Source organism: Panulirus ornatus, chromosome 68 (genome assembly GCF_036320965.1).
Source record: "Panulirus ornatus isolate Po-2019 chromosome 68, ASM3632096v1, whole genome shotgun sequence".
NCBI lineage: Eukaryota > Metazoa > Arthropoda > Malacostraca > Decapoda > Palinuridae > Panulirus > Panulirus ornatus.
The window spans coordinates 21,588,954-21,616,688 of NC_092291.1; the positions used below are offsets into that span (position 1 = coordinate 21,588,954).

Genomic DNA, 27,735 nt, shown 5'->3' on the forward strand with positions numbered 1-27,735 from the left:
TGGCAGACACTGTGGAAGATGACGGCCGTCAGTACCTACTTTGGGCTCGGCTGCTGCATTTATTACGCATTTACCTTCATCTGGTGTGATGTATGCAAATCGCATTATGATTGTATGGTAAGATGATTCTTACATTCTCAGGGCCATAAAGAGGCAGGGTTTTCCCTCTGGCATCACGAATTCGAGGGGTAAATTGTCGAGGATGCTGAAGTGAGATTGTTTGGAAGGTAATTCTGTTTAGCTGAGTGGGTGTTGAAAGTTTGTGGTTGCTAGGCAGCCGTTGATTGTTCTGAAAGCCTTGCCCTGTGTGGTTTGCTGGTTTGCTACATTTGCATTTCAACTGGTTTGGGCTTATATAGTAATCGAGTGTAATAGTAACATAGGTTGATACTGACTTCGTTTGCCTTCCTTATCCTGTTCATCATATTGACTAATAAGGAACTAAATTGATCCAGTTTGCGAGACGAGACTTAATGGCGCGTGGGACTCGAATTAGATTATTTACATATTGTCATTTTCACGACATCAGATAAGTTAGTCAAAGTCCTTTTCTCGAACGGAAGAATCTAGACTACCCAAATGAGTCTATGAAAAAAACACAGAGTTGAAGCTTGTATGCTCCTAATCGCGCTGTTGGAGAATGAAGGAAAGGCAATTTTTATCCATGAATTGAAGTAAGATGTGCATATGTTTGTGTCCCAAGATGAAAAGAACATGCATGGTGTAACAGACTGCTGGATCAAGTCTCGAGACTAGCATACAGGTGTGGCTCGACTTCGCCTAGAAGACGTACAGCCGTGGACAAAGGCTCTTTGACACCTGTGAAGTTTCGAAGCCAGGATGCCCTCTTAATCGAAGGTGTGCCGAGCTCCCTGTCTCTACCTGTCGAGACATCGAGCTCGGTGCGGCTTCGTTCGGACGTGTTAGAGGCCTTTGGTCCGCGAATGCACCACACTACACGCCCCTGGATGTTGCGTCCTGCAATCACAAATCACGATACGCCTGAACCACCAGGTAAGACACGACATGCACTGGAAACGACCCACATGAGACGCAACACACATTAGAAGCAAACCACAAGTGGCATGACACCCACTTGAGGTACACGCAAGTGGCATGACACCCATCTGAGGTACACGCAAGTGGCATGACACAGGAGAAGGTAAGACAGCATCGCGTCGCACTCCATCTTAGGCATTGACCTTGGCTGCTCTTGACTCCGACCGGAGCCGCTTTTCAGTGACCGAGTTCAGGTTACGAGATGGGGGGAAAGCAGCTTCATTTGCTGCTGTTTGTGCCATTCCTCGTTGGCTCAGCGTAGCGTCTCTCAGGTTTCGCTGTGACAGATGAGGTTTGCTCGTCTCTTGCAGGTTTTACTTGGAGCAAACACGTCTGTCTCCTCCTCGTCTTCAGACTGAACTCATAAATCCCAGTTCTGGTCTCTGAATCGTTATTTTCCTCGAGCAATATCTTCAGGGAAAGAAAGTCCTTATCGGTCTTTCGAAGAAGCTTCCCATGACTTACATTAGCCTCGTCTGAAACCCTATTGTCTCGTGTCTCCTGGGATGAGCATGCAATTCCCATTCTGGCTTTTCCCAGACTCGACAAATTAAAGCTGAGATCCAGTTGTCTACCACATTTGAAATGCAATGAAATCTAAAACTGATGGTGAATGTCTCTGGTTGTTCGTTCGTGTCTTCGTCTATGTCCCTGGTCGTCTGTTTGTGTCTCTGGTCGTCTGTTTGTGTCTCTGGTCGTCTGTTTGTGTCCCTGGTCGTCTGTTTATGTCTCTGGTCGTCTGTTTTTTGTCTCTGGTCGTCTGTTTATGTCCCTGGTCGTCTGTTTATGTCCCTGGTCGTCTGTTTGTGTCTCTGGTCGTCTGTTTATGTCCCTGGTCGTCTGTTTGTGTCCCTGGTCGTCTGTTTGTGTCTCTGGTCGTCTGTTTATGTCTCTGGTCGTCTGTTTGTGTCTCTGGTCGTCTATTTATGCCAAACTAAGATTTTGTAGAGACCAATCGTGTTGCTGCAGAGGCCTGCGCTACTCCTGCCCACAGATCTCCCCATTGGTTACCGTGCTGGTCAACTGTGGGTCGACTCACTCAGCTTGTCTTTTAGTCTTGTTGATGGTAAGACCTGAGTTGGCTGGTCGAGCTATGTCTGTCTGTCTGCCTGTATGTCTGTCTGTGTATCTATCTATTTACCTTTGTCTGTCTGTCCATTTTCCGTATTGTACCATCTCACCTGTTTGGCCTCAGCGAAGCTGTGTCACGAACAGACGAAGGATTCCTCAAGGGAAGGTCCTCGACTGGCTCCTGTTCCTTCTTCAGGGAGCTCACCGCTCAGTCACCTCCTACGGCGAGTAGGAGACACATGGGCAGTATTCTTTCTTGTCAGTTGAGGGTACTGTCGGCAGCATGGAGTCCTTGCTGGTGTGATTGGAAATGGAGAAAATGCCTGTCGAGTGGCGCGCTGCAGGGAGAATTGTGGCGGGGTATCCATGGTTTGATGGAGGATACGCACATACATGTATGTTATTCCCAGGGTAACAGGGGGGAGAAGGACTACTACCCATGTCTCTCCTGCGTGTGGTAGAGGGAGCGGGAGCAGAGGGGCGGGAAATCCTCCCCTCCTGTACTATTACTGTACTGTATTGTGCATGCGTTTTCAAACTACTTAATTGCTGTCCTATTTGGATAAGTGGATAATAACCACCCATTCGTCTCAGATAATTGATTCACTTGTTAGTCAAAAGAGTCAGTTATATAGTTATCGAAATAATCGGAGTAATATTCGAGGCGAGGTCTATCTTTAGAGGAAGACCTGACCCCCACACCTCCGTCAGGTGACCTACAGTACCTCCGTCAGGTCAGTGACCTACGATGAACTCTCCTCAGTGCCTCCGTCAGGTCAGTGACCTACGATGAACTCTCTTCAGTACCTCCGTCAGGTCAGTGACCTACGATGAACTCTCTTCAGTACCTCCGTCAGGTCAGTGACCTACGATGAACTCTCTTCAGTACCTCCGTCAGGTCAGTGACCTACGATGAACTCTCTTCAGTACCTCCGTCAGGTCAGCGACCTACCATGAACTCTCTTCGTCTTCATGTCATCCCAGAAGTCTGGCCCCCATTCCAAAAACAGCACTTTACTGCCGGATATTGGTCGTTCCCACCCGGGCTGCCCCGATGGTTCATTACAACTTTAGGAGTGTGGTGCTGGCTGCCAGTGTGGCCAGTCAACAGATCTCGGTGGGGGGGACGCTGGTTTATAGGCAAACAAACACTGCCTCTACTTAAACCCAAGGTGGGCGGCCACCCTCAGTGATACACTCACACCCACCCTCTCTCTCTCTCTCTCTCTCTCTCTCTCTCTCTCTCTCTCTCTCTCTCTCGATATATATATATATATATATATATATATATATATATATATATATATATATATATATATATATATATATATATATATATACATATCCCGATATAAAGAAATTCCTTATCACCGCCTCCGGGTTCAGTCTCGACCATAAGGACATTATGACACCGAATAAGTCCCTCGCTTTCCTTCACTGAGACCAGAAGCCTTACCTCCTTACGTATAAGTGAAGGCTTAGTTGACCACTCGCCCTTTACCCCTAGTGTCAGGCACGAGGTAGGAAAACATACTAAAGGTGTGTTATTGTATTGCATATTGTAGTGTTATCATTACCAGTTTGCTTAAATAGTTTAGTGCAAATATTTTTTTTCTAGCCATGTGGCTTGATAAATGCAAGAGTTGGCCTCTCTACAGTGGCAGCTCAGTGGATGTATCACTGTAACAGATCCTTAAGACATATAGATATCATTTGTGAGTCGTGTAAGCCAGGAGCAGCGAGTGTACTGGCCAACGCCCCAGTGTCTCCAGCTCTTAAGCTAACACAGAGCAGGAAAGCGTGTGGAGAAGGACCGAACGAGTGATCTATGACCCACGGTAGAGGGGTCGAAGGTCACGTAAAGGTGAAGAGGCCATGTCGCTGAGATGTATGTAACTGATCTTTTCTTGAGTATCAGGAAGACGTGTCTCAAGTCCTCATCATATATATAGATATACTGCAGTGGAGACTATCTCTCGACACGAGAACATCACACGGTATTTGCAAGGCAGGAAATTTGCGTCGTAAGGAAAACAAGGATCCTTGAGCAGAGGGGCCAACCACCACTTTTCCATGGCGTGGATGAGGAGAGTAAAAAGCCATTGATATACGAACCACATCAAGATAGCAGGCCACACAGTACCGAAGGGGGTAACACTCATCTCGCGGAAGGTGAGCACACGAACAGATTCCAAAGAATGGAAGAAATCTCTACGGTCGTGATCTTACTACAGTGGGTAAGCTGAGCCAGGTGGATCCAAGTGTCACCAACATCGCCCCAGGAGACGAGGCTGGAGGCGGCGCCTCTGGCCCACGCTGGAACACAATTAATCCCAGAGGGAGATCGCCTGGGGGTCCTATCACATACTCCCCTGAAAGATCCCTCTCCAGACGAAGCTAAGAACCAATAGGAACTGTCACGCGATCCAACCAGACAACGAGGGATGACTGTGCACGTCGTTTGGCTGTCGGGAGGTGACAGTCCCCAAGGGCTTAACACCCACCCTGCCCCCAACCCCTACTCGCCCACGACGACCTGAGCCTTATCTGTAGGAGGCTGGGTTCCTCATCGTGGTGGGTCTTTACCCGATCCCGCCCAACATCCAGGATTTGCTAAATATATAAACACGAGAGGCAGTGGAGGGCCGGATTGTTGACGCCCTTTGTGTGTGTGTGTGTGTGTGTGTCTGTGAGGATACTTCAGCCTCTATTTAGAGGAGGATGCTGAATCTTGGCCTTATTTACTCCTTCTATACGTGGGTCTGGTTTTTGTTCTCCTGCAGGATAGTCTTGCTTTCCCCCGATGGCGGTGTTCTCTATAGGGTGTTCTTTATTGGTTTCAGTTCCTGAGGATCTGTATAGGATTAGAGAGGTTTTAGTTTTTTGGTTGACGAATGACTATGTTGAGGTGACCGATGCTTTCAGACGTGTCTGCTGTAGTGTTTGTGGGCTGGTCTCGGTGGGCTGTCACTGTGCTGACGAGGGATGAGTGTGGGGAGGGAGGAGGGAGTGACCTGAGTCAAACATACGTTCCTGAGGGTGACCTGAGTCAAAAATACGTTCCTGAGGGTGACCTGAGTCAAACATACGTTCTTGAGGGTGACCTGAGTCAAACATACGTTCCTGAGGGTGACCTGAGTCAAACATACGTTCCTGAGGGTGACCTGAGTCAAAAATACGTTCCTGAGGGTGACCTGAGTCAAACATACGTTCCTAAGGGTGACCTGAGTCAAACATACGTTCCTAAGGGTGACCTGAGTCAAACATACGTTCCTGAGGGTGACCTGAGTCAAACATACGTTCTTGAGGGTGACCTGAGTCAAACATACGTTCCTGAGGGTGACCTGAGTCAAACATACGTTCCTGAGGGTGACCTGAGTCAAACATACGTTCCTGAGGGTGACCTGAGTCAAACATACGTTCCTGAGGGTGACCTGAGTCAAACATACGTTCCTGAGGGTGACCTGAGTCAAACGTACGTTCCTGAGGGTGACCTGAGTCAAACATACGTTCCTGAGGGTGACCTGAGTCAAACATACGTTCCTGAGACCCAGTCTGAAGGACCTGTTTGCAGGGAATCACCATGAAAGTGTCTTGTGTATTTCTTTAAGAGGGAGTTTCTTCCGGTCGCTTTGAGTCCGTGAGATGTTTCTAGTTCGTCGGATAATCTGAAGTAAAGGTTCTCAAATATTCATCTGTTCTTAATGGCCTCGAGATGTTCATAGGTGTTCTTATTTGTTCCGATGTTCTTTATGGATGTTTATCATCTTGTTGGAATTATGTTCATAGAATGTTATTAGTTAATGAGGTGATCGTTATGAGATATTTGTATATGACTTTGTGTTTATAGGTAAGTGTTCTTAATTGATATAGGTTACTTAATAGGGAGCACTCAATTAAGGACGTGTTCCAAATGGCCCATTCTGATTGTGATGAGATGTTCTGAATTAGGTTATTATAGCACTGGGTCATTCACCCGTCACTTCTGTCTAACACTCTCACCCCATCACTCTGCACCCGTCACTCTCCACCTGTTACTGTCCCTTCGTCCCTCCTCACCCGTCACTCTCCACCTGTTACTGTCCCTTCGTCCCTCCTCACCCGTCACTCTCCACCTGTTACTGTCCCTTCGTCCCTCCTCACCCGTCACTCTCCACCTGTTACTGTCCCTTCGTCCCTCCTCACCCGTCACTCTCCACCTGTTACTGTCCCTTCGTCCCTCCTCACCCGTCACTCTCCACCTGTTACTGTCCATCCGTCCCTCCTCACCCGTCACTCTCCGCCTGTTACTGTCCCTTCGTCCCTCCTCACCCGTCACTCTCCACCTGTTACTGTCCATCCGTCCCTCCTCACCCGTCACTCTCCGCCTGTTACTGTCCATCCGTCCCTCCTCACCCGTCACTCCCTACCCACCATTTTTCCCGTCTGTTTATCTTAGCCCGTCAACCCCAAAGTAGACACTCTCGCTCATTGTTTCTCACCGGTCCCACTCGCTAGTCCCTCTTACCCGTCATTCTCACCACTCACTCCCTCTCTCCAATCTCACTTCCCCCCGCTCACGTATTCTAAGTGGCCATTATTCACCCGTCGTTTTCACACCATCACACTCACCGTCATCTTCCATGTGTCACAGCCTGTCACACTGATAGTCTGTCACACTGATGATATGTCACACTGATAATCCGTCATTGTACCATAGTGAGCAACGGAAGGATTCAATGTTTTATGGTTCACTCGTTTTTACTGAGGCCCGTCTCTCACCACGACCATCTCTTTACCGGAGCTGATAGAACGGAAGCTTTAGTATCTATCATTGCCTTCACTTAAGTGTTCACAGTTTCTTATAAGACTCCTCAAGTAGGAGAAATACATCAAAAGAGATGATTTCCAAGTGTTCATCAGTTGACTCCATTGCACCACCCGATGACCATACCCGTCTCTCGCTCAAACACATCCATCACACGTCAGAGTTCCGTCATGGGTTGTGCTCCCACACCTTCACCGCCACCTCCTCTTGCCTCTGTTTGCGCTAGATCTCCCACCAGAACCGTCCCCTGTGGTACAGCTATACTCCTCTCCTGCAGTCTTCAAACCATGCAACACTCCTCTCCTAAGTCTCCTCCCCCTCCATGATTCCAGTTAGATCCGTCTCAGATATATCACACCCACACACGCAGAGGAAGCAGCCATATCAGCGGCGAAAGTTGACTCAACAGACAATAACTTTTCTATGTGGTTCAGGGAAGCTTGAGCGTCAATCGGTCGCGAGGACGCGCGGTCTGTTGTTGTTCGTCAGCTGAACAGACCCGTTGGAGACAAGGGGCTCGACGAAGATTCCCAGCAGAGAAGGAGATGGTGTGGGGCTCAGGGTGATCAAACCTCTGTGAGGAAAGTGTTGATAGCCAGCGACTTGACGAGGGTGGCAGAATTTGGCTTGATCGAAGTGAAAGTGATAGTGATGATATATGATAATGAAGTGATGATGATAAGTAGAAAACGTTGTTATGAATGGTTAAAATTTTGGTAAGTAAAATCAGGGAAACTCTGTCTTTTAAGTCGAGTACGGGTAGACTATGCCAAGCGGATGAAGAGATATCGTCCTGTGTTTGTACGATGCGCCACAGATGACAGTCTACGTAAACTTGCGTAAACTACATTCTGTGTCATGGAACATACGTCATCTCTGACACACCTCACAAATACAAACACTTTGATATACTTAGCACTGAGTCTGCCCTCGAAATGGAAAACTAAACATTTGATAAAGGAACTGCATATATTTGTCATGGAAATGATCACCTTGGAAACACGGCAATTTTCAGACAAGAGAAACGTACGTATAAGTATATATAACCAATAGAGAAAACATTACTCAAATGCACAGCCCAAGGAGACCAACAGTATTCTAATACTGTTCGATTCCACACCAAAATGTGGCACGAAATTCACATTTCTCGGCAACCTTCCTCTTTCATACGCTGTTTGGCAAGTGTACAAACATGGCTTTCCTTGAAGTATCATGTGATGAGAGTGCGATCATTACTATCCTGCGGTGAGCTCTGCCAAGAACACTTGGGAAACAAGAGCTCTGCCTTCAAGTGCATCTTTGGACAAGAAAGCAAAAAAAGCTTTCCTTCATCTAAAATGTTTCTGTGGCTCAATTTTCTTTCCTGCTGCCGCCCTTCCTCTGGTCACAGACGAGGGAGAAATTAGTACCAGGACGACTTTAACCTCTCGAGCATGACGGTACGACCCTTGAGCAAGACAATATAATCCTTGAGCGTGAGGTTTTACGACCCTTGGTTATGATGGTTCGGTCTTCGACGTGAACCTTAAGAGCCAGGTCAAAGATTACGCCATTATACTCAAGTATGACCCCAAGATTATAGGCAATATACTCCTTTTTTGCACCAACACTAAAATCTAAACTCTTTCGCACCCGCGTCCCGTATCAAGCCAACCATTCATGCTTAGAAACGTTATTAACAGAAAATATATTCAATGGGCGTTTTTCATTCACAGGAACGAAATGTAAGGCTTACTGGATTGACGTCCCAAAACTCCACTAGACTGAGAGACGTCCCTGATGAGGGGAACATGACCAGACGTCACTCCTTGTGTGATCGAAGATATGGCCAAGTTAGTGGCACACTTCCACCGCAGATGAACTGAAGATCGAGGAGTTATGATCCCTAATAGCTCCCACGTGTAACCCAGAAGCACAGAGTGTGAGGTAATAGTCATGCCGTTGACCCTAATCTAATAAGACAAGGTACTAAGTTGTGTGTTTTGTACTTATGCTTTCGTAGACCACTGTCAAGTTCCCGGCTAGTAACTCCTAAGTTGCGTCAGGCCCGCAAGAGAGAGAGAGATGAGTTATCGTGGCGTCTTGTGGATCTCACAGCCTCGAACGCTTAAATCAGTACATACGCTGGATCCTCACGTCAATGGTGCTATTGCCTTGGGAAAGAGTTTAAGGTTCGGATGTGTTGTGAGGTTCGTCCTCTTGTCTCACTGTACCGGAACCCTGCTGAATTAACTCTAGATATCATGTGTTCATTCTGGTTCATTGCGTGTTGCCAGGTACCAGCAGTTCCCCACCGAGAGAGTGGTGACTTTGTGTATTGAGTGGAAAGCTTTGAAACGCCTCCTTCAGAAACAGAATGGAACTTCTGGATTAACGATGGAATCCAAGCCTCCCAAGCAATAGACTTGGGTGATTGCCTGTGAAGTCTCGTAAGCCTGGCCTGGCCCAGTGACTCAATACTGGGGGTTGATTATGCAACAGGGTTTGCACGAGGGACCACTGATACGTGAGCTGACCAGAGAGTCAAGGCTGACAATGCAGTCTGTAATTTCATGATGTTTGAAAACTATGTTCTCCCTTGTACTTCATGATTTGGTATTGCTATTTCCATAAGGTATAGACATAGAATTCTAAAATAGTTTCCACCATCATCCTTCTCTTATCATGAAATACCTTAGACTTCAAACACATTACTGCCATCGAGGTGACACGAGAGGTTCACTGTGGTAGCCCGAAATCTAAACTCGAGACGAGAGGGAGGATTGAAGGCAAATAAACCAGGCCATGTTTTTGTCGTAAGACCGACATTACGACCTTAGTGGTCGTGACATCACTGGGAAACGGTACGAGCAGTGGTCGTAATTTGCTCCGTCGGTGATAAAGTATTTCTCGTCATGTCGAGAGCACTGCTGGTTTTATATACGTCACCAGTATTGATGCTGATGCATAATGTCGTATAGTCTGAGAAGTTACGACACACAGGGCAATGGAAGTCTGGCGAAGTGTTTAATATATATATATATATATATATATATATATATATATATATATATATATATATATATATATATATATATATATATATATATATATATATTCCATGGGGATGGGGAGAAAGAATACTGCCCATGTGTCCCCTGCGTTTCGAAGAAGGCGTCTAAGAGGGGGCGGGAGCGGGTGGCTGGAAATCCTCCCTTCCTGTACTACTTTCTGGTAGAAAGAGCAGAGCAAGGAGCCAAGTGAGGATTCTTCCCACTGTGGCTCTTATCATCTGCTCTTGACGCTACCTTGTTCACGCGCGAGAAATGGCGAACATATTTGTGTGGGAATCAGACTTAGATATTCCAACTGTGTCGGATTATCATATAACTCCCACACACACACACACACACACACACACACACACACACACACACACACACACACACACACACACACACACACGACCCACGTCACCGGCCCAGTGCCTCCCTGCACAATATCATCACAACTTGGGTCGACTTGAGAGTTCTTACTTAGACCAAAAGTTTACTGGAGACTTGATTAACTGAATGGATATGTGGGGCACACACGCCTCACCGGGTTTCCATGATACGTTCAAGTGCGTGGGTAGACGTGCGCTGCCGTGAGGGACACTGATATGACATATTACATGTACGTCCGCACGTCCCACGTCTCTTATTGTGTAAAACATTATATTCAGAACCATGCCTTACGTAGACACGCAGTTAAGAGAGTCTACTTTACGTTGTACTAAGGACGTCGGGACGCATGTTGATAATGCTGTATCTAACTTAGTACTCTGTGGAGAATGATACTGGATTATTTTTCTTTATATATATATATATAAATATATATATATATATATATATATATATATATATATATATATATATATATATATATATATATATATATATATATATATATATATATATATATATATGTGTGTGTGTGTGTGTGTGTGTGTGTGTGTGTGTGTGTGTGTGTGTGTGTGTATAATTAAGGACAATATAGCTATGTTTGATGCCTGAACACGCCCAAATCCACACAGACACACACAAAATATTTCTTTATACATTGGTTTTCCACAATAATTACAAAAACGGGAATATAATTGAGTAATATGGCTTGGACGCTTTCGGTCCCCTTCATGCGTAAGTCGGTCCACCAAAAAAAAAAAAAAAAAAGGTTTTGAAAGACAGAAAATGCCCTAAAAGGTCATATGTTTGTAAGTAAAATGAATATGATTCAGAGGCAGTGAGTTGTGCTGCCAGACCTACAAACCCACAAACCAACGTGGAAATGAACTTAGAGACTTAGTGGAAGGGATGTATGTATGCCCCCGACAGCATCCCAAACTATGACTGTTGGAAGCTTTACACACACACACACACACACACACACACACAGGGACGACCCCAGCTTGGCCACGGGCAGGCTAACCTAACCTAACCAGCCATGTGACCTACACTGCAGTTGCCAACACCAGCTGGACGTTCCCGTGTCACAAGACCTCATTATCATTCGTCTCGCACAGGGATGCGAGGGCTCCGCCACGGCTCCGCCTTACCCGGTGGTGTCTGCCGCCTCTGTAGACCTCCCATCCTATTAGGGACGTCATCCGCAATACCGATCTTTATGGTGCTAACAAGTCCCTATCTGAGGATGCCAGCAGCGCAACACTCTCCTTCCTCGACCATCAGAGCTGCTGGTGAAGGTATGGAACAGTCGTCTTGCTTTTCCTTACGAACGAAGAACATTCTATTCGTCAACAACACATGAGGATAAGTAGTTTGTTTCTCTAAAGTGTTCTGGAGTAATAGCGGGCTTCGATATTAAACCATAAGGACATGGATGTATAGGTATTAAGCTATAGCATGGTGACGAGTAGAATCAAAGCTCACAGCATTGGAGATCGAATCCCTTCACGTCTCCCAGTTAGGGGACAACGGCTGGTATGAAGTGAGGGGAGGCGTCTGAATGGCTGCGCGTGACGAGCGGGGTACCACAAGCCTCTCTCCGTCCTGGGTCCCATGATTTTCGTCATTTACATCAACGATCCAGAGGAAGGAACTCACCAGCCGAACCTCCTAATTTGCCAGCGACATGAAGCTAGAAGATCTAACCCAGACAGAGGAGGATTGACTGAAGATTCAAAGGGATATAATCAAACTGATACAATATCCAGAAATACGGCAGTTGGATTGCAACGTAGTCAGATGTAAAGTAATATACTTTGACGCCAAAAGTATAAAATCACGATACAAAATTGAAGTTCGGAACGAAAAAAACAACTCTTGGAGTGATTATCAGTGATGGCTTAAATACGGTAAACAATGCCTGGCTGCAAGCACTGAAGCCAACAGCACGTTAGAATCTCTAGAAAGAAATATAACCTAGCTCAGTTGGGAGACGCTGTCCACTTCTGGTCACCACATCTGATCAAAGACGAGGAAAGACTGGAGGGAGAATAAGCCTCATGAGGAAAGACTCAAAGACCTTAAAATATTGTCTCTCAAAGAGCGTAGTTTCCGAGGAGGTCCGCTAGATGTCTGCAGAATGGTAAGATTCTGACAATATAACACAAGCGCAGTGCTTCACTTTAGACAATGGTTCAACGACCAGAATCAATGGAAGGAGATGCATTAATCTATTACTCTCGTCTAATGAGTTTATCTTGTAATCCTGTCTGTCTTGTTCAGCCTCTGTGCTGTGATCGTCAGACTAGTGAGAAACCTCTATCCTCTCCACACTTTCCTGTAAAGATTCCGTGGTAATGCATACCCATTCCCTCCGCTCCATACGACATGGCGTTTGCTTTCATCTTTACCCTGCTGGCCGTTGAGCTGGAGGGTGAGATGGGGGAATGGAGGTGCCGTCTGCTTTACTAGCCTCTTTGTACTACTAAGTTAAGTCTGGTTTTAGCAGATAACCTCGCCATGAACCGTCAGTTCTCCTGTTGTATCTGTCTTTCCCATGTACAGTATATAGAGGAGGAGGAGGAAGAGGAGGAGGAGAGGGTAGTGGCAACCCAGGGGTCGTCAGGTATAATGTCAGGGACGGGAATGAGCGGCAGCCTCGGTGTGTCCAAATGACTTGGTTTCCGAGGTCTTCTCAAGTCATATCCTCGTCTGCCATATTTCCTCCCCCCATTTTTCTTCACCGGTACATCTAAATCCGCTAGAACTTGACAGTCTTTGCGTGGAACTCTGTTCCAATGAAGTTCACGATGCGCTTGTGTGTCTAATCGAGGGACGTCATCTAGTAGCTTGATCGCCAGACATTGTGGAGGAATATGGGTCCCTGACGTTCGACCGTCGGTGTCATTCGCCCGACGAGCTGAAGTGGTTCGACCCTCCCGACGATCCACGACACCTGACAAACACAGCGGGACGAAGCACTGAGCTCGTGGTCCGAACCCCGTAATGTATTTTCCACAGTCACGAGATCTTGACGAAGAAACCCTGGAAAGCGAGCAAAATTAATTACGATCCGTTCTTTGCTTCTGAATTTTTAAAGAATTAATTACAAAGACCTAATTGCAATTGTGAGACATCGCTTACAAAGCTGTCCTTCCCTGTCCTGACGGAGGCACGGAGTTTACCCCTAGCCGTCTACTTCATCAGTATATTTTTTGGTAGTTATTCTTGGTATCATTTTACGACACTGGATGCGAAATTGATTTGGAAGATCAAGGATTTTTCATGATATCATCGATCCCACAAGCGGTATAAGACTTATACCATGGGAGCAGCACTCGCTTCTTCCCAGATGGAATCATGAATTGGTAACCCCGACCAAACCTGGTAACTTACTTCCATTAGGCAACATCATAAGTCTCCACTCACTGGACTACATCATTCCTCACGATCTAATTGTGCTATAAAAAACCTTCATGACTTTCTCGCTAGGTTCATTAATATCAACAAGTTTAATGCGATGTCTGTTGTGTGATTACCTGAAATGACTAAGGCTGAAGAATTGCCTCTTTGTGGGAGCCATAAACACCAGGTGTTATTTTCGCTAGCCCAGCGCCACTGGCGGTCGAAGATGTTCTACCCTCTTGGCTGTGACGAAGCTCTTAACAACGCAGGAGGTGACAGTATGGTTCCCTGGATGTCACGTCGCCTTTGTTTCGTGTCTGATAATTTATGACCGATGATCAAACAAATTTATATTGATGGAGTCCACACCTTTATGATCTTTGATCAAACAAACGTGAATATTAAGAGAGTCCACACCTTTATACGATGTGACTAATTATTAATACTGTCATAGGCATTCGATATTGCATCCTTTCTATCTCCGATTAAGGCAGAATATAAACGCTTGTCCCTACACGGGTTCGTGGAGGTTCTACGGGTTTGTGACAACGTTCTTGACCCGTCTCACCGTCGTTCCTTTAGGGTATGCATATTTCATCGTCATCATATAGGTTTTGATAGCCATTCGAGCGATGCTACTGACGGATCAAAAAGGACGGTGGATCACGGGGGAGTGTTGCTGAGAGGAGGAACCGAGTTTACGCTGGGTTGCTCGAAGACGTTAGCGAAGGGAACCTCCCTCATCCTTAGAACCGTAGCTGTTACTTCCTCAAGCTCCCGTGGCTTTTGTATTTTTTCCCTCAACTCCCCAGTACCGTCACTTCTCTTCTCCCGAGTCTTTACTATTGAACTATACAAAAGTTCTGGCCATACACCATCCTCGACTTAAGGAACATATCGTCTCTCCCATTCGACGCCTCAATATTCTCCCGGTTTCCATAATAGCGCGACGCACCGCTCGCCAGTGTAAAATTACCCCCTGGCTCCTCCCACACAAGTCTGGGTCTGGATGACTTATGTCTCAATCTTCTCACGTGACTAGGTTCCATATGTTTCCTGGGCTCTGTCTTGTGATACTAGACCACGATATCATTAGCTTCCTCGAAGTTCTCAGCTGGGTTAGATGTGGCTTGCATAACGCCTCTTTCGTAACCCGAGCCATGTTATACAAGCAGCTGTTCTCCCTTTCGCTGTATTTATGAATGATTCTTCGAGTTACAGTTTTAAGTCCTCACCTAAACTGGCGTCCCTTTTATTGTTGTAAATATTTCCAGCTTCTCTTTATATATATATTCATCTTTCACAGACAGACGCGGCTTAGCTGGAATTGACTTGCATTTTCCTGAAGAACGTTCAGTTGGTAAGTAGCTTCAGCTGTTCCTTGTGGCTGATGATACCCTACGATGGGGCGCGTCGGGGCTCCACTTCTTGAAGGTCATGCGACGGAAATCACTCTCCTAGGCGTAAGGGTATCATTTCCCATCATTCCAATATGTCTCTTTTTATTAACGAACATAACCGTAATTTCATAACAATAGCGTGTGTTGCATGCAGCGCTGGTAATGTCGGTGTATAAGCCAGCTCAAGGCTTAATGGCTGTAGTAATGGACGGCGAACCGCAGTCATATCAATGAACATACACGGCAGTGAGGACAAGTTACTAGGCCTATGGGTAATAAGTGGCATGACCCGCCAAACCAGTGTGAGGACTGGACAGCTCGGCGCTGCTTTCACTTTTTCCTCCTCAAGAATAATTTAACCCTAAAGAGATGCATTATAGAACCATTCAGAGCAGCGGGCCGAGGACGACCTGGCACATCGTCTTCGCTAGGTTGACGCGCGTGTGTGTGTGTGGTGGAGGGAGAGATAGAGCGAATACCAGGCGAGTACCTGGTGTCGTCTTCGGTGTCTTCTACTCCTCACAGCTCGGGGTATGTCCAGGCTGCTGAAGTACGTGGTTCTTCCCTATCTTCTTGGGTAGTACCCAGAATTCCGAAAGCGATGATACTTTAAGCTTTATTCCAGTGATGGAAATAGTGTCATTCTCCCACATGGGAATGAATGCAGTGCTGTACTACTGTATACTGCATAGCTATCTATTTACACAGCTCTAGTGGCTAATGTAGCCTCCATTATAAGGTGGATGTCAGTAATCCCGTTGTTCTTAGGTGTATGTAAGAGACTTTGTGCTCGAGTTACCCTGGAAGCTTTATGTACACACACACACACACACACACACACACACACACACACACACACACAGGGATAAAGGCAGGTGTAATAAGAGTAACAATCCCTTGTTTCAGCAAGACCTTCCAAACACGTAAGCCACTGCCAACCAACCTGGTCTTGACTATATTATCAACACAGCACCCGCGCGCGTGCCACAGGATCCCTGACCTCCAATCCCAGCCAGTACCCTATAATTTCCCTTCCGTGACCTTACTTTCAGTCACAGCCTCTCATTACCCTACCGTGGGGAACGTCAAGAGAGAGAGAGAGAGAAAAAAAAAAAGGAGTATGATGTAACATGTGATCCTTTGACTGTATGTAACCTTCATCAAGACACTTGGCTCTCACAGTTTTCTTACAAATGCTTCTCCTACAGAAGACGTCACAGATGATAAACTATGGGAACCCTTCTCTGAAACCTCATGGAAGAACCTCGGTCCAGACAGCAGGTTACAACGGGAGTCTCTAGAAGCTTAAGACATGACAAGACGCCTGATGCCATCTGTAGCTATATGGTTGGCCATGACCCAGAGGGTTGCTTAACACTGCTATCGGCTGAACGACAGGAACACAAGCATTCAGTCATTCCTGGGCTAATATCAACCTCACGATGATGAGGTGACGGAGGCTCAAAATGCTCGTTCTTAGAACCAGATGGATTTTTAGGGTAACCACACCACACGTCGTCCAACATGGTGAGGGAGTGACCCAGACGAAGATGTGGCCCCGCTAGTCCTTCCACGGGTCTCTCTGGTCGTCTCCGTCATCCGAGGAAGCTTCCGCCTTCGACGTTAAGGAAACAGCGTCCCGGGGACGTTGATAGTGTGGGCTGTGCTGAATGTACGGAGGAAACCCCCACGGACGTCTAGGGTCGATCGACCCTGGATGGGGGAGAAGCCAGACGAAAGTCCTGCCTCAGACCAGGGAAACAAAATTCAAAATAGAGGAATAACACAAGTGCTAATGGCGGGAAAATTATTTACACATATGTGAAAATTGTAGGATGTTTGTGTGAGGTATTTGTGTAGCCTAGAATATATCACCACCACCAGTACCCAGTGTGGAGACCGTCGCACCATCACCAGCCAGTTTCATAACCAACTACTAACACTAGCATCATCATCCACTACCACCATCGCTCATCACTATTAGTTAAGCTCATAGCCAACATCACTACCACCATCGGTGCCAATGCCTCTACCACCACTACCACCACTGCCAGTGCTGCCACAACCACCCTTCCTCTTTTACTAAACCCACACCGTCACAAGCGTCCCCAGGAACCACAACCACGACACCCACATCCATCATCCCTCCGTCAACCAGTGTAGCCCATATCTCCGCCTGATCGACACATCTCACGATCGATGTACGGCCGAAGGAGCATCACAGACGACGAGCGGGGCCTTTGACCTCTGCTCTTGAAGATGTAATGTGCATCTTCTTCCCCCGGTACACGTTATACACAAACTCATGTGTGCCACGACGTATGGTGAAGAAGGCTCTCCCTTCCTCCTCCTCCTCACCACTCCTTGTGATCCGAGGTCTTCTGCAGGTTTCTCCCTCTGCCTCAGTTAGTTTGGAGGCTCCCCGAGTCTTTGATAATGTCCGAACCAATTCTCACACCTCCCTCAGGTAAACTGGTGGGTCACTCCAGGCTGACGTATTGTATATATGTAAAGTTGAGGTTCATAACTTCACTGATGGAAATAGTTTTCGTTCATCCTGTGTGGCAGGTGTGAGTGACAGTTGATGTCACACTGTCATTTATTGTTAGCAGGTGTGTACAGACATGGAGGACGTCCAGGTGTATATGCATGTCCGGGTCTTGACACGGCTTTTTTCACAGCACGACCTATGTACATGATAAGGTGGGTAGATAGGTACATGAATATAAATTTGCATGCGTGCATATGTATGTGTATTTGTGCTTGTCTTTGCTTGTGTGTTTTGATATGCGTATGTGTGTTTGCATGGATGTATGCGTACATACATCGCGTGTAATTGGAAGACCGAAATGATCTGATAACTGTCAAATAACCAAAGTTTTACAAAACACGGAATATCCACAGTATATAAATCTTCTCTAAACACGCATTGCCTCCAGCTCGCCGACATGCTATACTGCCTCAACACCAGCATAGAATATCATAGCTGACTAGGTGCACGTTGAGACTGTCCAAACTCGGTCATCGTATGATAGATGGTTAATATGATGATGCGTGTACCTGCCTGGCTGCGTGAGTATTTCCGCGCATACGTAGAAATAAACTTGAGACTGAGAAGGAGGCAAGTCTTTCAGGCTGTGAGATACAGTGGCTTCGGAGACAACGGTCTTCGCTTAAAGATAGGCACGGCTCCAACGAACGAATAGGCCTCAGCCCGTGAGGCTCGGCAGGTGTTTAGTGGGGAGAGAGAGAGAGAGAGAGAGAGAGAGAGAGAGAGAGAGAGAGAGAGAGAGAGAGAGAGAGAGGACTGGGGCTGCGGTAGGGAGGTGGGTGTTGAGGCGGAAGGACTGACGGGAAAGAAAGACTTGGTGGAGGAGGAGGTGAGACACCTAGGCTAAGTGAGGAGAGTTGTGTGCTACAGAAGGAAGGATGGTGAGGGACGTCGAAGGAGAGAGAGAGAGAGAGAGAGAGAGAGAGAGAGAGAGAGAGAGAGAGAGAGAGAGAGAGAGAGAGAGAGAGAGAGAGAGGGTTGTTCAAGTCGTTGCCGGAGAAGAGTGAAAGAATCCACACACAAGTGGATGAAATGATGCTTGTGGGTCGTTCTCGTATCATTAGTGATGCAGCAGAGAAGAGTCGACATATGTACCCTGTGCTTGAGGATAGATAGATAGACAGATAGATAGATAGATAGAGAGAGAGAGGAGAGAGAGAGAGAGAGAGAGAGAGAGAGAGAGAGAGAGAGAGAGAGAGAGAGAGAGAGAGAGAGAGAGAGAGAGAGAGGACAAGAGGTACAGACTCTGAGGAGCTAAGGAGATCAAAGCGACCATCACAGAGACAGTCGCCAGCCATGGGTACATCCAGCACGCACACTGTGTGGTAAACAGTATCACACACGTCACTTTTGTTGCCAGCAGGAGTGTGGCTGAGATCACCAGGCTCATTAAGAGCACGGTGAAGTAGTACCTCACCGGAGGGTACAACACCACTACGACGTTGACAAAAGTTGCTCCGTAAGACACACGGCTTTCCAGGCATATCCCGGACGAGCTTTGTCCTCTGTTGTGAGGTAGGAGTGGGATAAATCGCTGCTGGGAAAATGGATGAAAGAGGCGACATTACTAGTATGATGGATCTTTAGATCAAGTGCCGATGATGGACGGCAAAGAGCCAGCCAACCAGCCAGCTGAAGGGAGGTGGTAAGTCTTTTGGTCCAGGTATCCAGTACTTATGTCACCACCCTCATACAGTGCAAGGGCTGGAACTGTTAGATTCATACCTAACTGAACCTGGAACTCTCAACTTTATACCTTGCGGGGCCTGGAACTTTCAACTTTATACCTTGCCGGGCCTGGAACTTTCAACTTTATACCTTGCAGGGCCTGGAACTTTCAACTTTATACCTTGCCGGGCCTGGAACTGTCAGATTCATACCTCACAGAGGCTGGAACTGTCAGCCTTATACGTTGCAGGGCCTGGAACTGTAAGCTTCATACCTTGCGAGGTCTGTAATTGTCAGTCTCATATCTTTCATGGCCTGGAACTCTTAGCCTCTTTACTTATGGGGTCTGGAACTGTCAACGTCGTACCTTATAGGGCCTAAAACTACTAAGAGTTATTCGCTTGCCATCCCTCATCTCATGCCTCTCATGCCGCTAGAGGAAGAAGTGGGGTTAAAGAATAGAAAAGAGGACGTTTTTCTACCCTGTTTGAGGCTAGTTGGAGACATAGTGTTGGCCCTGGGTATAAGTGAAGAGAAGATAGAGATCGGCCCCCAGTGAAAAGAGAGCGATTGAGGTTAATGAAAATGGGAAACCCAGTAAAAGAGGACACGATCGGTAAGACGAAGGGAGGGTGAGGAGGCACTGTGGATACTAAGGTCCTCAGCATAGTATAAACATGGTAACCAGGGTCATCAACAAGGCAATACTCAGGTCCTCAACATGGTACCATGGATCATCCTGACGGTGCCCCCCTTGCCATCAGTATCCCGCCCATTGCCCCCCTTGCCATCAGTATCCCGCACTTCAACAACAGTTCATCTCCGACCTCTTCAACGCACCACTCACGAGGTTGTCGACACGCGAACGACTACGAGTAGTCGTCCCATTACCCGGCGAGTCATCGGCACTAGACTACCCACACATTACCCCCTCCAGGTCGTCAACCTCAGGTCGTCGTTGTCAAGCAACCGCAAGATGGAAGAAACATCATCTCAGGACTTTGACCCTCTTCCTTCCTCCGTCGTCAGGTCGTCTCTCGGGTCAGTGACTCGCCTTATGAGCCACGCTCCTTCACTTGTTGTTAATAAGCTTATTAGACACATCATCAGTTTCAAAGGAGGTATCGAATACAGTGCGTAACACGCCATCATTATGCAGGCGTCTGCTGAAATTAAGACTGCCGCTGAGGGCCCAGCAGTCAAAAATGCAAGGCCATGTTAGGTCTTCTACTGATTGTACTGGGGTGATTCAACCCGTGAGTAGCGAGAGTTCGCCTAAAGATAGCCATAAAGCGACGGCACAGCACTTCCGAGAAGCTAAAGCTGATCCCCTCCTCCTGATTCTTCCCACACTGGAACAAGAAAATCAGCTGAGCGGCTTCCAGCTGAGGCGTGAGCTGTGATCTTACTAGGTCACTGGAAAGGGATAAAGGCAGAGAAGAGGAAATGAAACGTGAGGTTAAACGAATATCAGGGATGGAGAAAGAGGTAGAAGTAAGATAGACGAAATGTGGCTTGGTTTTGGCATATATATATATATATATATATATATATATATATATATATATATATATATATATATATATATATATATATTTTTTTTTTTAACTTTCCAAGAGAAGGAACAGAGAAAGGGGCCAGGTGAGGATATTCCCTGAGGCCCAGTCCTCTGTTCTTAATGCTACCTTGCTAATGCGGGAAATGGCGAATAGTTTGAAAGAAAAAAGAAATATATATATATATATATATATATATATATATATATATATATATGAGAGAGAGAGAGAGAGAGAGAGAGAGAGAGAGAGAGAGAGAGAGAGAGAGAGAGAGAGAGAGAGATTTCACGTAACGGATTTCACAAGTATTCTTTAGCTTTCATGATTTTCGAAATATCTTCTAGAAAATGTACCCAAAACACAGCGTTATATATATATATATATATATATATATATATATATATATATATATATATATATATATATATATATATATATATATATATGATCAAGAGTGACTTGGTGCTTCACTTATTGTTCCGCCGCTGAATTCGAACTGATCGCTGAGATTGAGTTAAGAGGCCATGATTTTGATGGCTTCGTTTTCCCAAAGGCCTCAAACTCTCGACCTCCCCTCGTCATCGTGGCCCAAACGCTGTCATATCCATGAGACGAGTGAGAGCCCCCATGTAAGCCAAGTTTCCAACTCTTTCTAGAGCCTCAGTATTCTTATGGCAATAACTCGGTCAAAGCCTCAAAGTTTAGGAACCTCGACCTGATCATAACACCAACCAACTGACGGTCGGAAATCAGGCGAGTCCTTCAAAACATCACAACATCGGTTCAGTTTAGGACTTTAACCGACTTACGGCCCCGACCCGGACATTGGACCAGACCTGGCAAATCAGTTTGCAGCCAGACGCCTCACTAGTGACACGGCCTTGACACAGATGCATCGTTAGTGATCAGGACGCGCCATCCACTTGCACTCCTTCAGTTGAGCCACGAACCTACCCCTGCTAAGGAGATTACGAGGCCTCTCGTCGTCTGATAAATGAGATGCTCCCCAGCCTCAGGTATCGTCCTTCGCGCCAATCCGTCAAAAGAGGATTTACCCAATTAGCTCCCGGTATCCTCCTCCTACTCCTCAAGAACTTTTAATTTCAAATATTCTCCTTTGACTTGAGAGCTGTGCCAGCGGCGTAAGTGGTATAAGGACTCTTAAACTTACGAGGAAAATGGTTGCAAAAATGATAAGTCACCTCATAACCACTGAGATGCTTCGTGCTTTGGAGCCCACACAAATCTTATACGACTGTATGCATGATTATGTATGTGTATAGTTGCATGTATGAGCTTATAGCTAGTTATGCAGCCTTAGGGCCATTTTTGAGGTGTTCCTGCAGCTGCGCTTCTCGCAAAAGCAGGGTAAGGTGGGCTTTTAACGACGCGAAAAATACAGCCGCTTCGGTTCTTTCTCTTTCGCGGTATTACCACTTGCAGGTGGAGAGTCTTAGAGCAAAACAGAATCTAGCAGAATATCCCAGTCTCACCCACACTGTATGGCTTCAGACCTCGATCACTCCGCCGCTACCTTCCCTAACACAGCAGCCTCACACAACATATTCTGGAAGGCTTCAGCCACCACAACCCCCGTCCCGCACAATACCAGTGGCAACAGACATCACCTTCCAAAACAATGACAAAAATTGGTTGGACAATTTCATAGCTCGCCGCCATGTCAGAGTCACTCACAATGGCATCATCTCCAAAAGCTATAAACTTTGCTATGGAGTTCCCTAAGGAGCACGTCTTTCTCCAGCTCTCTTCAGTCTCCTCCGCGTGAAGCACGCCTTAACGCAAGGAGCCACACTGCCAACACCCCAAAAAATCACTAGCACTCCTGGGCCTACCATGTCTAGCCACACATTACCTCAAGCAAACCACAAACATGAAGGTCCGCTTATATGCAGATAACCTTATAATCACATCACAAGACCCTCGCAACAGAGTAGCAACAACAAACATGAAACACTATATGGCTCGCCCAGTACAGAGTACTTGCATTTCCAAAAAGGTCTTCAGTCACTCTTATAACCCCAGACATACTCAACTCCAACTCATACCTTCCCACCATTCTCGGCGTCACATACGATACACACATGACCTTCACTCCCCACACCCAAACACATCGACACAGAAGCAATGCACAAACTAAATGCCTTCAGAAGGACCCTGAGGGAGGATAGAGTTATGGAAGGTGCCACAGATTAAGGGTGTTGGAGGAGAGCTACTAAGGACACACTATCCCACCAGAAGTTGAGCTACTGCCATCATCTCTAAGAACAGATCTATCCCATTAAAGGGTACGACTACACGAACTGAAAACACCATAGGACGCCTCTTAGAAAGAACATTTCCTCAGGGTAATGTACCACGCTTTCAAGACTGAAAGACAATACGCTGTTGTGAAGGTTGCCCTATTAACTCGCTAGAGGCGAACTTACCTTTTGACTGCGAGACAGAGGGAAGGATGGCCGAGAGACACGAGAACCAACAGTGTGTCGGCGCGTGTTGCACCTGTGCGCGTAGAACATTAGCGATCACCTTCGCTACGTCAGAAACGCTCCTCCCTCGGCTGCTGAGGCACTTGTATCGTGAAGTATAATGTTCGAGTCATGAAGATTACGCAACTGAGTTTCTTAATGTAAGACAAATGGAATAGTGAGCATCAGTGCTGTGTGTGTGCATTAGCTGGTAAAACACACACACACACACACACACACACACACACACACACATACATGCATATATACGGTATGTGTATGTGTTTGTTATTTGTGTGTTACGAAGAGGGAATTTTACACTCGTATCGTCCCGTCTCTTAAGATTGTATACGTATCGTGTCTTTACTCTTACGTGTATACATATACACCTCAGCCTAAGCCAGGTACCTAATTATCGACCGACCATAAAGGCAGGATGAACACCTAAGTTGGCTGTGGGCCGAGTGCCAGGCCCAGGATTCGAGCCCAGGCAGGCTTGTGCGTAAGCCATGGTCAGCGACGCTGGCCACTGCACCACGAGAACCCGTGTGTATGTATGTGTGTGTGTGTGTGTGTGTGTGTGTGTGTGTGTGTATGTGTGTGTGTATACTTTTGAAAGCGTATGAGGGAGAATGAATAAAAGCTTACGAGTTTGGGTTTGAATGTAAATGAAAGTGATCAAGTGAGTGAATGAGTATGAGAATGAGCGATATAATGAACAATAACTGAAGGTGATTCACATCACGACCAGGTAAGTGTGAAGGTGAGTGTAAATGAGAATGAAAATGAGTGACTGAATTAGTGTTAAACCATCTTGCACAGTTTATATACTTTCCAGCACAACTCTTCCTCACAACTGATCATTGGCCGATTAAAACTATGAATAATCCACTGTCTTGTCTGAAGACTTCGTCGGTCGATGCGCAGTGCGAACGGCGCGCGCGAGGCGGAGCGCTCACATACACACACACACAAACACGCACACACACCACCTGAGCGAGACTGAACGCTTCTATTGACAGATAACCAGACCATCCACCACGGCACGGGCCAAATTCTCAGCTGGCCAGATTCTCTCTCTCTCTCTCTCTCTCTCTCTCTCTCTCTCTCTCTCTCTCTCTCTCTCTCTCTCTCTCTCTCTCTCTCTCAAGGTCAACCCAGCCTCTGTGAACAGGAAATAGATTGGAATTCAGCCCATTCATGTATGGTAACTTGATGCTCGTTATATCATCAACCACATCGGTTGATGTGAAATCGTCACAAAGTGGTTCTAATGCTGGCTGATGTTTTCTCAAAGTCTTGCGGGGCGAGACGCGAAATTTACGCCCTTCCTAGTTGGTCGACGCTTTCACCAGGCGACCTCCAGTGGTATGTGACGACCGCGGTCTCTACGGTGATTACGACGTAATGACTGGTGACGTCATTCGCTGTGGACGGTGACACAGCCCAGGGGATCACACACACACACACACACACACACACACACACACACACACACACACCTGTCTGGTTAATCAGACGCACCATTACGGGTTCATTCGCTCCAGTGCGACTAGCCATCTCTGCCTGGTGTGTTCAGCTAATGTGGTTTTCGAGGTGAAGTTATCATTGCACAGAAGCAACGTAAATATGACAACCATAACTTTATGTTTGGTGTAGAGATATGGATTATTTCATCATCTCTCGTTTAATTTATTTTCTTCACTTGAGTTGAATAATTACGTTCATGACCTTCCGTTCTGTTGTGGTGTTTACATTTGCGAGCCACTGTGTCTATCACACCTGAAGCCTTTGTTATGTGACGTGTATTCTCACCTCCCTACTGGTATGGTGGTAAGAAGGGCAATGCTTGAGAGCATTGCTCACCACAGGGCCGCTGTGTTCGGGTACTGTATTAAAGGCAGTTATTCGTATCATAGAAACTGTGAGAGATACAACCTCTTCTGTACTGCAGAACGTTATAGACTGGAACGATATGTTGTCTGTCATCACTATGTGTCTGGTGCGGGGAGAGAGTTTTACTACACTCGTGTTGCCCCGGTCTTGTAACCTTGTGTATATGAACCGTGTTTTTACTTAATGTATATGTATATATATATATATATATATATATATATATATATATATATATATATATATATATATATATATACCTCAGTGTGTGTGTGTGTGTGTGTGTGTGAGGACATGGGTAGCTCGGCGTTACATACACTATTCCCGTAACAACTTCCACATGAAGCTTCGGACACCATAACTGGAGCGAGTAACGCACAGTAGTACTCAAGCCTGCTTGCAGGTACAGTACATTACCTACAGATGCCAGTCCATCTCCCCCAACCTCATTCTACTTACCAGTGTTCACTCAGACTAGTTCAGACCAGTTTTGTCGTGCAGCGGAACGATTCGAATCAGGAAGCGATGCATATTGCCTTTTTTTTCCGTCATTAAAACACTGAACATTTTTAAATATCTCTCGGAGAACAACGATTTCTCAATATTTTCATTTTCAGTCATTTTTACCGACAGTTTCTGTTGTAGAAAATATTTGTGTCTCAACATTTTGTTGGAGATAAATCTCGGCGACGTGTTGGCGGTTATCTCGCCACTTGAGTCGAATCCTCCCGAATCCTCGTAGATATTCCGACCCGAGATAAGTGGATTCGAAAGCTCGGATTCCTTGAATCATGACCTTGGAAGCTGTGTATACGTTTTGATACCTGAATTTAAGAAAAAAGAATCTGTTTCTTGAATTGTCAATTGAATTGACTTCATTTACCTTACTTGATGTCACGTTACATGAACTGTTTTCTGTCACCAGGTGCGGGATACGCGTATGATGACGGCCAGACGGAAGTACGAGGGAGAGACAGAAGTCTCAATACCACTGACGGACCCTAAATGTGAGGTAAGTGTAGTGGGTCAGGGTTACCGTGCAAGGTACAACATGCTGCCTTAGGGGCCACCCGGCACAGGGAACACTGTGGACAGTTACACGCTGTGGCCAGTCTCACAGTAGGAGGAGTCTTACACTGTAGCCAGCCTTACACTGTGGCCAGCCTCACACTGTGGCCAGCTTAACACTGTGACCAGTCTCATACTGTGGCCACTCTCATACTGTGGCCAGACTTTCACTATGGCCAGCCTTACACTATAGCCAGCCTTACACTGTAGTCAACTTACACTGTGGCCTGATTTAGAATGCGGTCAGTCTCACGTGCGTTACGGATCACACCCGCCACACACACACACACACTCACGCATACACACCCACCACATGTGTCTCATATTACTTGCAGCGGAGGTAACCTGCCGCAGGCCCACACTGAACCAGCAGCAGCTGCTGCTCTTCCTCCTCACCGCCTCTGCCGGGCATTCATCCCTAGACACCCCACACTACCACCACCTCCTCCTCCTCCGTGCACCGGGGTGCTGGTTGTATCACCACCACACAGGTCTGCGCACCCACGGGCACCAGCTGCGACCGGGTGGCGTACCTTTTCAGGGTGTTTGGGCTACATACCTGGTCAGCCAGTGGCTGGAGAGAGTGAGTGAAGGTTGTGGATCGTATTTGCTCTTAATAACCGGCCAGAAATGAGGCCCATGGCTATGTGGAAACGTAACCGATGGAAAGAAATAACTTGGCTTTCCTGTACACTCTGGGGGAACTGATGAACACACCGTCCACTGCCGATAGTAGCTCTTGTAACCACTGATATAAGGAGATGTACCTTAGGTTTCACGGAGAGATGCGCAGCAAGCATCACTGGCGAGGATATGTCTACTAATCACTGAAGGGGACATGGATAACAACCATCAAGTAAAGACGTAGTTAGCAACCACCGAAGAAGACGTAGTTATCAGCCACTAAAGAAGACACAGTTATCAACCACTGATACTGAAGACTTACATCGTCAAATATGGATAATCAGGACTTATTCAATGATTACAAAGATAAGGAAAGATAAGATGGTGAGCATGCATAAAGCAAGAGTTGAGCGAGGGAGGCTGGAGACTACTGACCAAGAGCACTGTGTGTGTGTGTGTGTGTGTGTGTGTGTGTGTGTCTGTGTGACTTTCCTATATACCCATATATGAAATACAATTATCACCGGAGTAGCGATGATTGGCGATCCATCAATACGAGATTACATGAACCAGAACGTATTCCTCTCTTTCGCTTGTTCCACCTTTAGCAGATATATATATATATATATATATATATATATATATATATATATATATATATATATATATATATATATGTGTGTGTGTGTGTGTGTGTTTGTGTATGTGTGTGTGTATGTGTGGCG

The 27,735-nt window shown here is 46.3% G+C and overlaps 1 protein-coding gene across 1 annotated transcript in view; it reads right to left on the minus strand.

Annotated features, from left to right (window-relative positions):
* The window catches only part of LOC139747284 (uncharacterized), a 169,280-nt gene extending 144,864 nt beyond the window's left edge, over positions 1-24,416 (minus strand). Inside the window, exon 1 of the mRNA XM_071659392.1 lies at positions 23,387-24,416. The gene's annotated coding sequence lies outside the window, so the exon portion shown is untranslated. The remainder of the gene's footprint in view (positions 1-23,386) is intronic.
* Between the last annotated feature and the right edge of the window lie 3,319 nt (positions 24,417-27,735).